The sequence below is a fragment of the Canis lupus genome, chromosome 12 (assembly GCF_011100685.1).
Source record: "Canis lupus familiaris isolate Mischka breed German Shepherd chromosome 12, alternate assembly UU_Cfam_GSD_1.0, whole genome shotgun sequence".
NCBI lineage: Eukaryota > Metazoa > Chordata > Mammalia > Carnivora > Canidae > Canis > Canis lupus.
The window spans coordinates 18,930,880-18,946,375 of record NC_049233.1 but is presented as its reverse complement, the minus strand read 5'-3'; the positions used below and the strand labels follow the sequence as shown (position 1 = coordinate 18,946,375).

General features: G+C 45.3%; 1 pseudogene; it reads left to right on the top strand.

Moving 5' to 3' along the window:
* The first annotated feature begins 5,431 nt into the window (after positions 1-5,431).
* LOC119876863 lies at positions 5,432-14,429 on the top strand (annotated as a pseudogene).
* The last annotated feature ends 1,067 nt before the right edge of the window (positions 14,430-15,496 follow it).

The following is a 15,496-nucleotide window of genomic DNA, read 5'->3' as shown; positions in this document are numbered from 1 at the left end:
GTTAGACGAGAATGGGGGATCCTAGAAGAGAAATGGGCTTTCCAAGAGGGGCCACCCCACTAGCAATAATTAGAACAATCCCAAACAGGGACATGGCATCATCTACCCACTGGTGATATGCCTGGTATGGCTTCAGAATCTACCAGTAGAAGCTGAGGTACTCTTTATCTGAAGATATTTTTCAGTAGCATTGGTTTTAATGTTGGCTTCCCTCATGTGGTCATTTTCACCTAATTAAATCATATTCTGTTCAAAATTATATAGAAACAGCTTAAAAAAAAAAAAAAGACCTTAGGGGAAACAGGTTCTTCTGGATGAAAAATCAAATTTAGCCACCAATAAACTCAATTCAATGAAAAATGGAAACAAGAAACCAGACTCCCTGGTTACACTGCATGTATGCTAATGTGCCATGAGTATCCAATGCATTAGCACAAGATATCCAGTATGCTTCAGATGTGAAACCATGTACACTAAAAATAAACAGATTCAAATAATAAATGGCAAATGATCACTGTTAATCTTTGAGTCTGATTTTGAAAGTGTGGCACTATCTGGAAGATCAAATAATGCATATGTAATGTTAGAAAAACAAAGTGGCTGATTTATAGTTGGCCTTCATTTAGAGAGGTCCAGTGACTTCAATATGAGTCTTCTACCTCAGCCCTCTAAAAAGAGGAGATATAAAGAAACAAAAAGAAAGGCCAAGAAGGAATTTAAAGAGAAAAACTAGAAAAGGAAACAGTACATGGGGATATTTTTGCTCCCAGCTATGGGCAAGTGTCACACTTTCTCCTGATAACCTTGACCTGCTTTTCCTAGCTCAGCAGTAGCAGCTGTGTCACATCGGCTTAGCATCTGCTTATCAATCTAATTGTGCAAACCTGACTCCCGCTTCCAGTGTCCTTAGCATGCGGGATATCACAGTGACCGGGTTGACTGAGCAGCCTGCAGAACACAGGAAACAATCAGTTCTTAGGGGAAGGAGGGCAAGGCAAGAGTTGGAGAGATGACCAGAATATGGTTTCTTTATTGTTCAATGATCACAAGTGGAAAGAATATTTGTTGGGCAGTACATGGGGCAGGTTGTTCTAAAGTTGCAAAATTAATGGGTTGTTGAATCTTAAAAAGAAAAATGTCATACCACCACATACTTCAGTAAATATGTAATGGTCTGTCAATCCTCTGATGGGATTGTTGCCTTGACACTGTGGCATGATAATCACATCTTCTAAACCAAAAATGGGGACACAGAAATAGGATGAGACTATGAAGCAGAGCTATGGTGATTGAGAGTATGGCTCTCTTGTCAGGCTTCTGAGGTTCAAATTCTGCCTCCACCATTGACCAATCATGTGGCCTTGGAAAAGCTACTGAAACTCAGGAGCACCCTTTGGTTCTGGTGAAGATCAGATGAGTTAATGAATGCCTCTAGTATGGACTCAATATATACGGAATCAGAGAAAATGAGTGCTTACTTTTGGAAGTAAAATAATAGTAACAGCCAACCTAAGACAGACTATTTGAAACTAAATCTGTCTCCTAAAGAAGTCTGGATTATATGATTTATATAGTATATACTCAACCACGGTGAAGTTTACAGTGTGTGATCACTCCTTATCAGAGGATTTCTTATGATCTGGTCTCTTCTTTATTTATCTGTATCTATATCTATCTATCTATCTATCTATATCAAATATATCAAATACCTATGCTTTTTTTTTTTAATTTTTATTTATTTATGATAGTCACAGAGAGAGAGAGAGAGAGAGAGAGAGGCAGAGACATAGGCAGAGGGAGAAGCAGGCTCCATGCACCGGGAGCCCGACGTTTTTTAAATTTAAATTCAATTATCTAACATATAGTACCTCATTAGCTTCAGATGTAGTGTTTGATAATTTATCAGTTGTGTATAACACCCAGTGCTCATCACATTATGTGCCCTCCTTAATGCCTTTCACCTGGTTACTGCATCTCCCCACTCACCTCCCCTTTAGCAATCCTCAGTTTGTTTCCCAGAGTTAAGAGTCTCTCATGGCCCTTGTACATGGCCTACCCTGCAGTATCTGCCACCAGTCACTGAGTGAACAAATTATTGAGTTTGGCTTAATCTGTTTTAGGGTTTAGAAACTGTTCTAGGTGTTGGGGACACAATAACAAACAGAAGTCATAATTCTCTCACATACAGGGCTTATCTGCTTGTAGAGGCAACAAAAAATACACAAATACACAAAACAAAAACAAAAGAGAAATACAGAGGAAGGAAGGAAGGAAGGAAGGAAGGAAGGAAGGAAGGAAGGAAGGAAGGAAGGAAGGAAGGAAGGAAGGAAGGAAGGAAGGAAGGAAGTGATAATTACTGTGAAGAGAAATGAAAGGGGACCCTAAGGCAGTGAGATGCAATTTCTAGTTTATGTGGTCAGGTATCTCTGAAGAGGTGATAGGTGAGCAGAAACCTGAAGGTAGTGAAAGAGGAGATAATGCAAACATCTTGATATAATTCCAAGCAGAAGGATCAGCAATAGCAAAGAAGCCCAGTGTGCCTGGCAATCTGAGGAAAAGCCGGTGAGCATGTCCAGAGCATAGTGAAGTAGGGAGAGAAGGAAATGAGTACAGAGAATTACTCAGTGGCCCACTGTGTTGGTCAGAGCATCGTAGGGAGTTTGGAATGCCTAAAAATGAGCTGAGAAGCTATTAGAAAACTTTGAGCAGAGGAGTACCATAATCTGACTTCTCTTTAAAAGGACCCTTCTGGCAGCTATGTGGAAAATAGACTGTAGGTAGTAAGAATTAAATCAAGGGAATGAGTGTGGAATCTTCTGTAACGAAGGAGCTGAGAAAAGAGTGGCTTGTAATAGGATGGCAATGTGAGAAATGATCAGATTTGTTATATATATTCAAAGTAGGGCAAACACAATCAACTGATACGTTAAATAAATGGCTTAAAAGAAAGATAATCAATATGGACTCTGAGGTTTTTAGCAAAAGCCAGCTGGGCTATTGTCACATTGAGAAAGCTTGGAAGAAGTTGGTTTTGAGATGGAAGGGTATTAAGATCTTGGACAAGCTAAGTTTGAAATGCCTATTAAATACCCTGATGGATGTCAAGTAAGAAAGATAAATGAAACTTGAGTTCAAGGGAGAGATCAAATCAAAAGATATCTATTTAGGAGTCATTAGCATATAGATGGTATTTAAAATGGAACTGAATGAGATCACCAAGAAAGTGAGTACAGCTGAAGAAAATGTCCTAGCGTTTAAGGCTGAGTGAAGCAGGATCCAACAAAGACTAGAAAGATTGCTTAGTTAGGACAAAATGTGCAGTAGAAAGAGGCTGACGTTAAGCACCTAGAGACCCATACTTTAATCACAGCTGTATAGCTGGCTACCATTAAGGTTTCCTCATGTCCAGCGTGTAACCTGAAAAAAGAGGCATATCACCTGTGTCTGCACCACCCTTACAGTTCATGGGAAGCACAACATATGTCTTCTGTGAGAAGTCACCAGGGAAATGGTGTGGCAAGGCTAGCAGACAAGGAGAGAAAAGGCGTGAGCCAAAGACATACCATACCCTACTGGGAAGAAGAAAGACCAGTATAATGGCCAGAGTTAAATTCCAAAATGTGCTACAGTCTGTATCTCCAGCCTCCAGCCCCAATTCCTCCTTCCCATCTCCTAGGCAATGCCAACTCTAAGCTACAAATGAATACACTCAGGAGAGTGTTAAAATGGTAAGTCAGAGCAGCATCAAAGAAGAAGAAAACAGTTACTAGGGAGATTTAGAGAGTAAAGAAAATAGAAAATATTCTTGTCTTCCTTACTGGTTAGGAATTGAAGAAAGAAAAGATAATGCAATATTGGCTACTTGCCATTTCCATGAGGGGAGGCAGCATGCAGGGCCCTTTGAGGGAGATCAATGCTCAGGATCCTGGTGGGTAAGAGGTTATGTAGTGGAGTCTCTGATTAGTAATTCAACTAGGATTGATTCCAAGGGCCGATGTGTAGGGATTCAATCCTGGGAAGGAAGAAGTTTGATCTGTGTTCCAAATTGGCTGTGAAAGATTAATTTATTTTAGATATTGTTTCTGAATGGAGAAAAGGGATGAGACCATTGAAAAAAGAAATGATGAACTATCCAGAATTCTAGCTTCCCTTCATTGTTTCAGGAATAAAACAACGAGCAAAAGAGAGGATATGAACTGGTACAAATGTTCCAATACACGAACATACCATTAAAAAGAGAACATTAATTAGTTGTCTTTTCTTTCCCTCAAACTTTTCATTTAGGAACAGACACAGTTTTATTTTGTTTTGTTTTGTTTTGTTTTGTTTTGTTTTGTTTTGTTTTGTTTTATTGGAGTTCAATTTGCCAACATATAGCATAACACCCAGTGCTCATCCCATCAAGTGCCCCCCTCAGTGCCCATCACCCAGTCACCCCCACCCCTGCCCACCTCCCTTTCCACCACCCCTTGTTACTTTACCAGAGTAAGGAGTCTCTCATGTGGAACAGACACAGTTTTATGGACTAGACAAAGAAAGAAAAAAAAAAAAAAAAAAAAATATATATATATATATATATATATATATATATAACTCAAGAAACTTCATGGCCACATTTAAGTGGTATTTTACATATTTGGGAGGATATCCTTAAAAGTACCCTACAAAGCACGTGTGCGCATGCACATACACACACACAAAACCCAAATACAATTATTTTACATATTTAATCTAAATGCTTCTTTTTAAAAACAAAAAAGCAATATATATCGATCTCAAGCCCATTTTGTCCTCATACCCAGTCCTAAGCTTCTAGCAATAAATGCTGTTGTTTTGTTTAGTTTTGTTTTAAGATTTTATTTATTTATTCATGAGAGACACAGAGAAAGAGAGAGGCAGAGACAGAGGGAAAAGCAGGCTCCCTGAAGGGAGACCGATGCGGGACTTGATCCCAGAACCCCGGGATCACAACCTGAGCCAAAGGCAGATGCTTAACTGCTGAGCCACCCAGGCATCCCTTTGTATTTATTTTAAATACAAATGCTATCACACTGTATCTACCATTCTGCAACTAGCTCTTTTTCACTAAACATTGCCTTTTTTTGGTTACATATATGTTGATACAAGTAGTTTACGTCATACCTTAAATTATTTCTCAGTTACTCATGCATCCTCACACTATTCCATGTAATCTTCTCAAATAAATTAAAGAAAATACTCTTCACTTTACAGAGGACAGGACAGTCCTGAACCCTGCCCAGCTGGTAAGACAGAACCTTCTATCTGCATGGTCTTTGCTCCTTCACTATACCAACCATCTTCCAAACTATATTATTAGTAGTAAAACTATTCTTTTTATATGTAAACCTTACACTGAATCCCAATATCTAAGAAGAATTCATGTTAATATCAGAGGCAGAGGTCCTGGGCCATGCCCATCCGCCTCTCCTACACCCAGCAGTGGCTCTCCAGGCAGCTTCATGAACCTCTAGTCCTCTACAACACCTGGTCCAAGAGCCCATGTAGTAGAGCAGCTGTCCTTCTGCAAGCACTGTGCAGTCTAGACAAGGATTGTAAACATACCAAGAAGCCCACAGCGATATGGTCAATGAGAACACACTTACTGTGATGCCACCTGTGTAAGATGGAGCAATGGGCAAAAGGACGTTGGCAAAGATGATCCTATATTGAAGACCCAGAGTGAAAGATGTTTAATATTCTCCTGGGATTAAAACTCAGCAAAAGGTTTCAAGAAAATAAACACTGCATATTGTGATGCGAAAATAGAGATGCTGGAGATGGACAAGAGCAGTTAGCAACCTCAAGGAAAGGTGGCTCCTGCCAAGGAAGGAAAAGAGAACAAATTTCTCAAAAGAGGCAATTCAGTTCTTGGGAGAAAAAATAGCATCCAGAGAAATTAATGGATAAGATTAAAAAAAAAAAGACTGAAAAAAATATGTTCAGTATATATGCAGACAAAGTCTCAGAAGGGAGAAAAAATGAGAAGACTTGCATGGAGCATAAAGGAATAAGAACGAACAACTTTCAAGTAGAACGACAGGAGTCTGAGAAGGAAAAAGGCCTCAACACTAAATAAATTCTCAAAAATATAGGGATAGCACAATGCAAAGGTGGACATGTAATAAAAATAGCATAAAGTTCAAGAAGCCTACAGTGTGTGGCACGCTGAATGAAAGAATGATTTAATTTGACATGAAAAAATAAGATTATGGATCAAGAGTGACACACTGCATACAAATAAATATGGCAGAAATCCTGACGACAAGGGTGATGCTGAAAATTGGTATCAACTAAATCTCAGGGTTGGAAGGTTCAGGATTAGAAGAATAAGAAAACAGTAGGAAACTCAACATATGTCAAAAATATAGATCAAACCTGCTTTATAGGTTGTGATGCCATAGCATTGTTCAACCAGGAAATGTTTTACTGCTAATCCTAAAACAGCTATTTAAAGCAAGACACTTTTTAAAATGTATTTTTTTTAATTTATTTATTCATAAAAGACACAGAGAAAGGCAGAGACCTAGGCAGAGAGAGAAGCAGGCTCCCTGTGGGGACCCTGATGCAGGACTCCATCCCAGGACCCTGGGATCATGCCCTGAGCCCAAGGCGGACACTCAACCACTGAGCCACCCAGGTGTCCCTAAAGCAAGACACTTTTAAGGAAAAAAAAAACCCACACACACATTTATTAGGGAGAACTAAACACACAACAGATTACATGCATTTTACTGTAGGTTAACTAACTCTATTCAATGGCACTTGTGAATAATACATAAGGGCAAGTACAAATCAAGTCCTTCCTCAAGAAATTATTTGCAAGAATTTTGCCAGAAGACCTGCTGAGTGTTAAGGCTCAACTTTCAGTCTTGTTCCTTCATGTTCCATGCAAGTCTTGTTAACTATAGGCATCAATGGGGATATGCTAAGAGTAATGGGCTCTATAATCTCTCAATGATACAGGTTTCCTGCTTTTGCTACAGAAGTTTATCAACTGTTTCTATTGCTCTATTTCTATTGTTATAGTGAAAGTTGATACTGTACATAAAATATACAAGGCATGCCTCCAATTTCCTTTGCTAATTCCCTCTACACTAGACTGCCATAGTTAGAGGAATATTAACTTTCATGACTTGGGGTAGGAAAAATAATACCTTCAAGACTGAGCACAGGCCACCCAAATGCCTTTCCCCTACACTTTTTTTTCTATTTCTTACTCTAAATGCCACTATTACAAAGCACTTTATTACCTTGGGCATGAGCCCAGTGTAGCAAACTCAACTGAGATATACTAAGAAACTGTTTTCATGACTGTTTCGTGTGGGTTACACCAAGAGTCTGAAAAATAATAATTTGAAAAAAAAAATGGTCAGTTACAATGGATAAGATTTATTTACAAGAGAGTCTGAGCTTGCATAATAGAGAATGAAAAACAGCATCTTTGCTAATCATGCTCTGGTCATAATTGATATTACTTTCTCAAAGATCCTTGAACTACTGAATAAATAAAAATTAGCCAAGTCCTGTTATAAACAAGAAAAACTCAAACTCTGGTAAGAAGAAAGGTAAAACAACTAGAAGCCTTAATCTCAAGATATCACAGGAGTAATAATATGTTAAAATATGATATTAAGAAAATGTTCAAAAAAAAAAAAGAAAAGAAAATGTTCTTTGGAAGGATATAAAAATGGGAAAAAAGTAAATGGAAATAGTTTAAGCAAATAAAATGAAACAAATAGAAAAGAAATTGAGAAAACCCTATACAGGCAAAGTAAAGTGGATAAGATAGTAAAGAGAAACTAAAAGTAGGATTCCATATGTATACAGAAAATAGATGGTAATAAAACAACAAAAAAAGATTTTTTAAATAAATTTTTATTTATTTATGATAGTCACACACACACAAAGAGAGAGAGAGTGGCAGAGACACAGGCAGAGGGAGAAGCAGGCTCCATGCACCGGGAGCCTGACGGGGGATTCGATCCCGGATCCTCAGGATCACGCCCTGGGCCAAAGGCAGGCGCCAAACCGCTGTGCCACCCAGGGATCCCCAAAAAAAGATTTTTAAGAATGAACAGAAAGAAGAACTATTGAGATGATGGTATTCATTTTGAAACTACCCCAAGAGCAAGAAAAAAAAAAATTGCAAGACATATATTGATAAATACTGAGAAACTTATCAAAAGGTAAAGAATAAACATGCTTTTTTAAAAAAAGATTTATATATTTGAGAGAGCCTGTAAACAGGTGTGGGACCCAGGAAATTTAACAAAAATCCCCAACCCTTGGACAAGCAGAGCAGGACTAACTCCATTTTGTGCAGCCCCCGCCACCTCCTGTAGGACCCCCACATGACCTGCTTATTGCTTAGGGCGCTGCCCCACCCTAGTCAAGCTGCTGGGCACACCCTAATCGGAAATCGGCTCATGACAATGTAACCCCGCCTTGTGCCCGCCAAAAGTGCGCGCCAATTTGGTCAGACCAAAGTAATAGGCCAGCTCAAGTGGATGCTATAGGGTAAGATGTAATTCAATTGGCCACCTGCGTGTGGCCACCTGCGACATGACTGTGCAAATTTCTGCGTATCCCATTGGCCACTGGCCCCTATAAAGTTGCTAGGCCTCTTAGTCTCGGGATCCAAGTCCCTACTCCGCTGTGTCAGGTACACTTGGACCCAAGCTCGAGCTTGTAATAAACCCTTGTGTGTTTGCATCGGTGTCGGCTCCTTGGTGGTTTCTCGGATTCGCAAACTTGGGCACAACATTTGGGGGCTCGTCCGGGATCCAAGAAACCTCCAGGACCCCATCCGGAGGGTTTCACGTGTGGTGAGTGCACTCAGCTTTTTTCCACCTTTTGCGTGCATATTCTCTGAGAGCTCTAACCAGTAGGAATTCCAATCTGTATTAGGTCCGCATTGGCTTAGGTGGACCCGCTGGCGGGCCATTGACCGGGGGTCTTGAGGAGACGTCTCTTGCCCCTGCCTGGAGGACGGAGGTCCTCATCTGTAAGGAGGACGGAGGTCCTCATCTGTAGGAGGACGGGAGTCCTCATCTGTAAGGAGGACGGGGGTCCTCATCTGTAGGAGGACGGGAGTCCTCATCTGTAAGGAGGACGGGGGTCCTCATCTGTAGGAGGACGGGAGTCCTCATCTGTAAGGAGGACGGGGGTCCTCATCTGTAGGAGGACGGGGGTCCTCATCTGTAAGGAGGACGGAGGTCCTCATCTGTAGGAGGACAGGAGTCCTCATCTGTAAGGAGGATGGGGGTCCTCATCTGTAAGGAGGTCTGACTGTCAGCCCTTCGGGTTGCTTTCTGTTTTGTCTCTGCAGCCGCACTGGAACGTTTGTCTGTGTTACTATGTCCTTGTTAACTTTTTTTGCATTTGTCTGTGTTGTTGTGTCCTTGTTAATCGTCTTTACTGTCTGTGTCTTGGTGTGGATTGGGGACATAACTGGGGAGACAGAAACCACTCCCCTGTCTCTTATGCTCTCCCACCTCTCGGATGTTAGGGAAAGAGCTCGTATTCTGAGCATAGACATACAGAGAGAGAGATTCCAAATTTATTGCATATCAGAATGGCCAATCCCCTTTGGCGTGGGATGGCCCGGAGAAGGAACTTTCCACCTACCTATTATCTTACAGGTTAAGGCCGTGATCTTCAGGGACAAACCGGACGGCCACTCTGACCAGGTGCCCTACATCCTGATCTGGCAGGACATGACCGAGAATCCCCCTCCTTGGCTAAAACCATTTTACCCCCCAAAGCAGGACCCACCGAGATTCTAGCCCTGCGGAAAGCCGGGAAGGAGACCGACTCTACGCCCCATCACCCCTTTATCCGGTCTTCCAGGATTCCTCCCCAGAGGACCTGATCCTCCCGCCACCCTACCGGGCACCCCCTCCCCCTTCCGCCCCTCCATTGGAGACACCGGGAGCTGCAGAAGGGGCGTCCACCCCTCCCTGACAAGGGAGTCCCTGTGCGCAGGCCAGCAGTGGGGACACGTGGTTGGACCCACCAGACGGCCCCACCTCCGAATTCGGGCCGGCTGACTCCACCGCCCTTCCTCTCCGCGCCATGGAGCCCCCCTCCCCCCCCCACCCATGAGACTGGCGAACAGCTAATGTTATATTGGCCGTTCTCCACCAGTGATTTATATAATTGGAAAACCCAAAATGCAAAGTTCTCTGATAATCCGAGAGATCTGATCGGACTTTAAGATACTGTTCTCTTCACCCACCAGCCTACTTGGGATGACTGCCCACAGCTCTTGCAGGTTCTCTTCACCACCAAGGAGAGAGAACCAATTCAGGTGGAAGCCTGGAAGTCTGTCCTGGGAGAGGAGGACAGACAGCCGACTCAAAACCCAGACCTCATAAATGCTGCCTTCCCTTTATCCCGCCCCACCTGGGACTACAACTCAGCTGAAGGTAAGGAGAGACTCCGGGTCCCCCGCCAGGCTCTAGGGGCAGGTCTCCAGGCTGCCGCGTGCAAACCTCCCAATCTGGCCAAGGTCTATGATGTGAGGCAGGGTAAGGATGAGAGTCCAGCAGCCTTCTTAGAGAGGGTCATAGAGGCTTTTAGGCAGTACACCCCTATGAACCAGAAGCCCCAGAAACCAAGGCCGCAATTATCATGGCTTTTGTTAACCAGGCCGCTCCGGACATTAAAAAGAAATTGCAAAGAGTAGAGAGACTGGGAGAAAAGAGCTTGCAGGCCTTAGTGATAGAGGCAGAACGAGTCTATAATAATAGAGAAAGTCCGGAAGAGCAACAAACCAAACTAAGTGACCGGCAGACCCGAAACCTGGCCAAGATCCTGCTGGCCACAACCATGGACGACCCACAGGAAAGACGGAGGTACCTCAAGAAGCTGGCTTCAGGGGACAGGTAAGGAGGATGGCCCTGGTCCCCGTCGGGAGCGCCCAAAGCTGAACAAAAACCAATGTGCTTTTTGCAAAGAAGAGGGCCACTGGGTGAAAAGCTGCCCTAACAAAAGATCTAAGGCCCCTGCCAAGATCTTGGAAATGGAAGGACCTGGACAATTAGGGGAGTCAGGGTTCGGCACCCCTCCCCAAGCCTAGGGTAACTCTTAAAGTGGAGGGGCAACCTGTTGAATTCCTAGTGGACACTGGGGCACAACATTCGGTTTTATTACAACCCCAAGGGAAATTGGCAAACAAAACTTCATGGGTACAAGAGGCCACGGGCACCAAACAATACTCATGGACTACCCGAAGAACTGTGGATCTCAGCATGGCCCGGGTATCCCACTCCTTCATGGTCATCCCTGAGTGTCCCTACCCGTTGTTAGGTCGGGATTTGCTCACCAAGATGGGGGCACAAATTTGCTTCCACCCCAAAGGGGCAAAAGTTCTAAACAAGAAGGGGCACCCGATTCAGGTGCTTGTCCTGAGTTTAGAAGACGAATATCGTCTCCACCAAATGCCCTCAGCCCCAATGACTGACACTGACCATTGGCTGCGGGAATTTCCCCAAGCATGAGCAGAAACTGGGGGAATCGGGCTGGCCCAGCATCGACCGGCCATATACATAGAACTAAAGCCGGGGGCAGACCCTGTCAGGGTCCGCCAATACCCCATGCCTCTAGCAGCACGAAAGGGAATCACACCCCACATACGGCGACTACTGGACTCGGGCATGTTAAGGCCCTGCCAATCGGCCTGGAACACTCCCTTGCTGCCAGTTCGGAAACCACACTCTACGATTACAGGCCAGTCCAGGACTTGAGGGAAGTCAACTGGCGAGTAGAGGATATGCACCCTACGGTCCCAAACCCATACACCCTCCTCTCCACCCTGCCTCCAGACAAAACTTGGTATACGGTATTAGATTTAAAAGATGCCTTTTTCAGCCTGCCTTTAGCACCCAGGAGCCAAGACCTCTTCGCCTTTGAATGGACGGACCCTGAGAAAGGCATCAATGGCCTGCTCACCTGGACTCGACTACCACAAGGATTCAAAAATTCACCGACCATCTTTGATGAGGCCTTACATGAAGACGTGGGTGAGTTCCATTCCGAGCACCCACATTTGACTTTATTACAATATGTAGATGATATCCTGTTGACGGCAGAGGACCAGGACGCATGCCTGCAAAGCACCAGGGACTTGCTCCAGACCATAGCGGCCTTAAGATACTGGGCCTCAGCTAAAAGAGCCCAGATCTGCAGAGCAGAGGTGAGCTACCTTGGGTACAAATTAAAGGATGGACAAAGATGGTTGACGGATGCCCGGAAGGCAACTGTCTTAAGAATCCCACAGCCGCAGACCATCCGCCAGGTACGTGAATTCCTGGGGTCAGCAGGGTTCTGTCGCTTATGGATTCCGTGTTTTGCTGAGATGGTCAGACACCTCTATGAGGCCACCAGGCACCAGCAAAATTTTGAATGGACAGAGGCCATGAACAGAGTTTTTAATGACCTTAAACAGGCCTTACTGTCTGCCCCGGCTCTTGGGTTGCCTGATCTAGCCAAGCCCTTCTACCTGTATGTGGATGAGAAAGACGGGGTGGCACAAGGGGTCCTTATCCAGCACTTAGGTCCCTGGAAGAGACCCATAGCCTATCTCTCCAAAAAGCTGGACACGGTGGCTGCTGGATGGCCCCCATGCTTAAAAATTATTGCTGCGGTGGCCACTATGGTCAAGGATGCAGACAAACTGGCCATGGGGCAAGAACTGCATGTTAGCACCCCACATGCTATTAAAGGGGTACTCAAACAGCCCCCAGACCGCTGGATCAGCAATGCCCGTCTGACCCATTATCAGAGCCTGCTGCTAAACCCCACCAGAATTTTATTTAAGCCACCGACAACCCTGAATCCGGCAACGCTACTCCCTAACCCAGACTGGGACCCCCGTCTGCATGACTGTCAAGAAATTTTGGCACAGGTGCACGGAATCAGAGCTGATCTCCAGGACCAGCCACTGCCGAATGCGGACGCCACCTGGTACACGGACGGCAGCAGTTTTGTCCGAGAAGGAGTCAGATATGCGGGGGCAGCGGGGACCGCAGAAACGGAGACCGTCTGGGCGGGGCCACTGGCAGCTGGAGCGTCTGCTCAACGGGCAGAACTGATCGCACTGGCCAAGGCGCTGGCCATGGGGGAAGGTAAACGAGTAAACATCTACGCGGACAGGAGGTCCGCCTTCGCCACCGCTCACATCCACGGAGCCCTTTACAGGGAGAGAGGGCTTCTGACAGCAGAGGGGAAGACTGTTAAAAACAAAACAGAGGGGGATCCCTGGGTGGCGCAGCGGTTTGGCGCCTGCCTTTGGCCCAGGGCGCGATCCTGGAGACCCGGGATCGAATCCCACGTCGGGCTCCCGGTGCATGGAGCCTGCTTCTCCCTCTCCCTGTGTCTCTGCCTCTCTCTCTCTCTCTGTGAGGACTATCATAAAAAAAAAAAAAAAAAAAACAAAAAAAAACAGAGATTCCTGAACTTCTGAGGGCCCTCTGGCTGCCCAAGGCCCTAGCCATCATCCACTGTCCGGGGCACCAAAAGGCAGACACGCCAGTAGCCAGGGAAACCGCCTAGCCGATTTAAAAGCAAAGGAGGCAGCCCTTTTGGTGACCGAGGTCTTAACTACCACGCTACCTGATCCGGGGGCACCGACCCTGCCTGACACCCCCAACTATACTGATGCTGATTTACACTGGATCAAACGCTTGCCTATGACCCAGTGCTTGCGTGGCTGGTGAAGGGCCGCAGACTCCAGCATCATCTTGCCAGAGGAACTAGGACGGCGAGTCCTATCCAAAATGCATGGGAGTACTCACATGGGAACAAGGAAGACGGAAGACCTCATACGACATGCAAAGATCACTATTAAAGACTCTCGAGCAAAGATTGAGCAGATTGTGGCAAGCTGCCACGCATGCCAGTTAACTAATGCCACCGCCCATGGATCTAACCCGGGCACCCGGCTCCGAGGGGACCACCCAGGAGCCTACTGGGAAGTGGACTTCACTGAGGTAAAACCTGGAAAATACAGGTATAGGTATTTACTAGTGTTTGTAGATACTTTTTCAGGATGGACAGAGGCATTTCCCACCAAACATGAAACGGCACAGACCGTGACCAAGAAACTGCTGGAAAACATCTTACCGAGGTATGGTTTTCCCGTTAGAATTGGGTCAGACAACGGCCCAGGATTCGTCTCTAAGGTAACACGGGGAGTGGCACTCGTACTTGGGGCAGATTGGAAATTACATTGTGCATATAGGCCCCAGAGCTCAGGACTGGTAGAGAGGATGAACAGAACATTAGAGGAGACCTTAACTAAATTAACCCTGGAGACTGGCGGGGACTGGGTGACTCTCCTCCCCTTTGCCCTATATAGGGTGAGGAACTCCCCATATAAGATGGGATTAACTCCCTACGGGATCTTCCTCCACCTATTATCCCCAATTTAAAACCTGAGGTGCTTGCTGAATTTGATGATCACCAACTTCTTTTCTCCCTCCAAATGTTACAACGAACCCATGAGCAGGTGTGGCCTAAGCTGAGGGCCCTCTGTGAGACTGGGCCACCCCCAGACCTCCATCAATATCGGCCAGGTGACACTTCAACCTCGCTGGAAGGGACCTTACATCATGATCCTGACCACTCCCACCACTCTCAAGGTGGACAGGATTACTCCCTGGGTCCACTACACCCACGTCCGGCCAGCTGACCCACACACCGTTCTCCAGAACTTTGTTCCAAAATGGAAAAGCCAACCGGACAAGGACAATCCCCTAAAGCTAAGACTACGCCCGTTCTCACTTATTTCGCATCTCCAAGACTCCCTAGTCTGAGGTTGTCCTTCAAAATAGAAGGGGATTAGACTTAGTCTTCTTACAACAAAGGGTGTGTGTGTGGGGGGGGGGGGGGGAGGTTATGTGCTGCCTTAAACGTAGAATGTTGCTTCTTCGCTGGAATATAAAGGAGAGCGAGAACAGCAACAAGGTTGGTTAGAATCCTGGTTTATTTTTTTTTTAATTTTTTATTTATTTATGATAGTCACAGAGAGAGAGAGAGAGAGAGAGAGAGAGAGAAGCAGAGACATAGGCAGAGGGAGAAGCAGGCTCCATGCACTGGGAGCCTGATGTGGGATTCGATCCCGGGTCTCCAGGATCGCGCCCTGGGCCAAAGGCAGGCGCCAAACCGCTGCGCCACCCAGGGATCCCAGAATCCTGGTTTAATCATTCCCCCTGGCTCATTCTAAGAGCAACTTGGACCCATGATTGGGTCCTGCATAGGATCCTCCGAAAAGGGGGGGAATGTGGGACCCAGGAAATTTAACAAAAATCCGCTACCCCTGGACAAAGCAGAGCAGGACTGATTCCATTTTGTGCTACACCTGCCACCTCCTGTATGACCCCCACATAACCTGCTTATTGCTTAAGGCGCTGCCCCAGCCCTAGTCAAGCTGCTGGGCACACCCTAATCGGAAATCGGCTCATGACAATGTAAC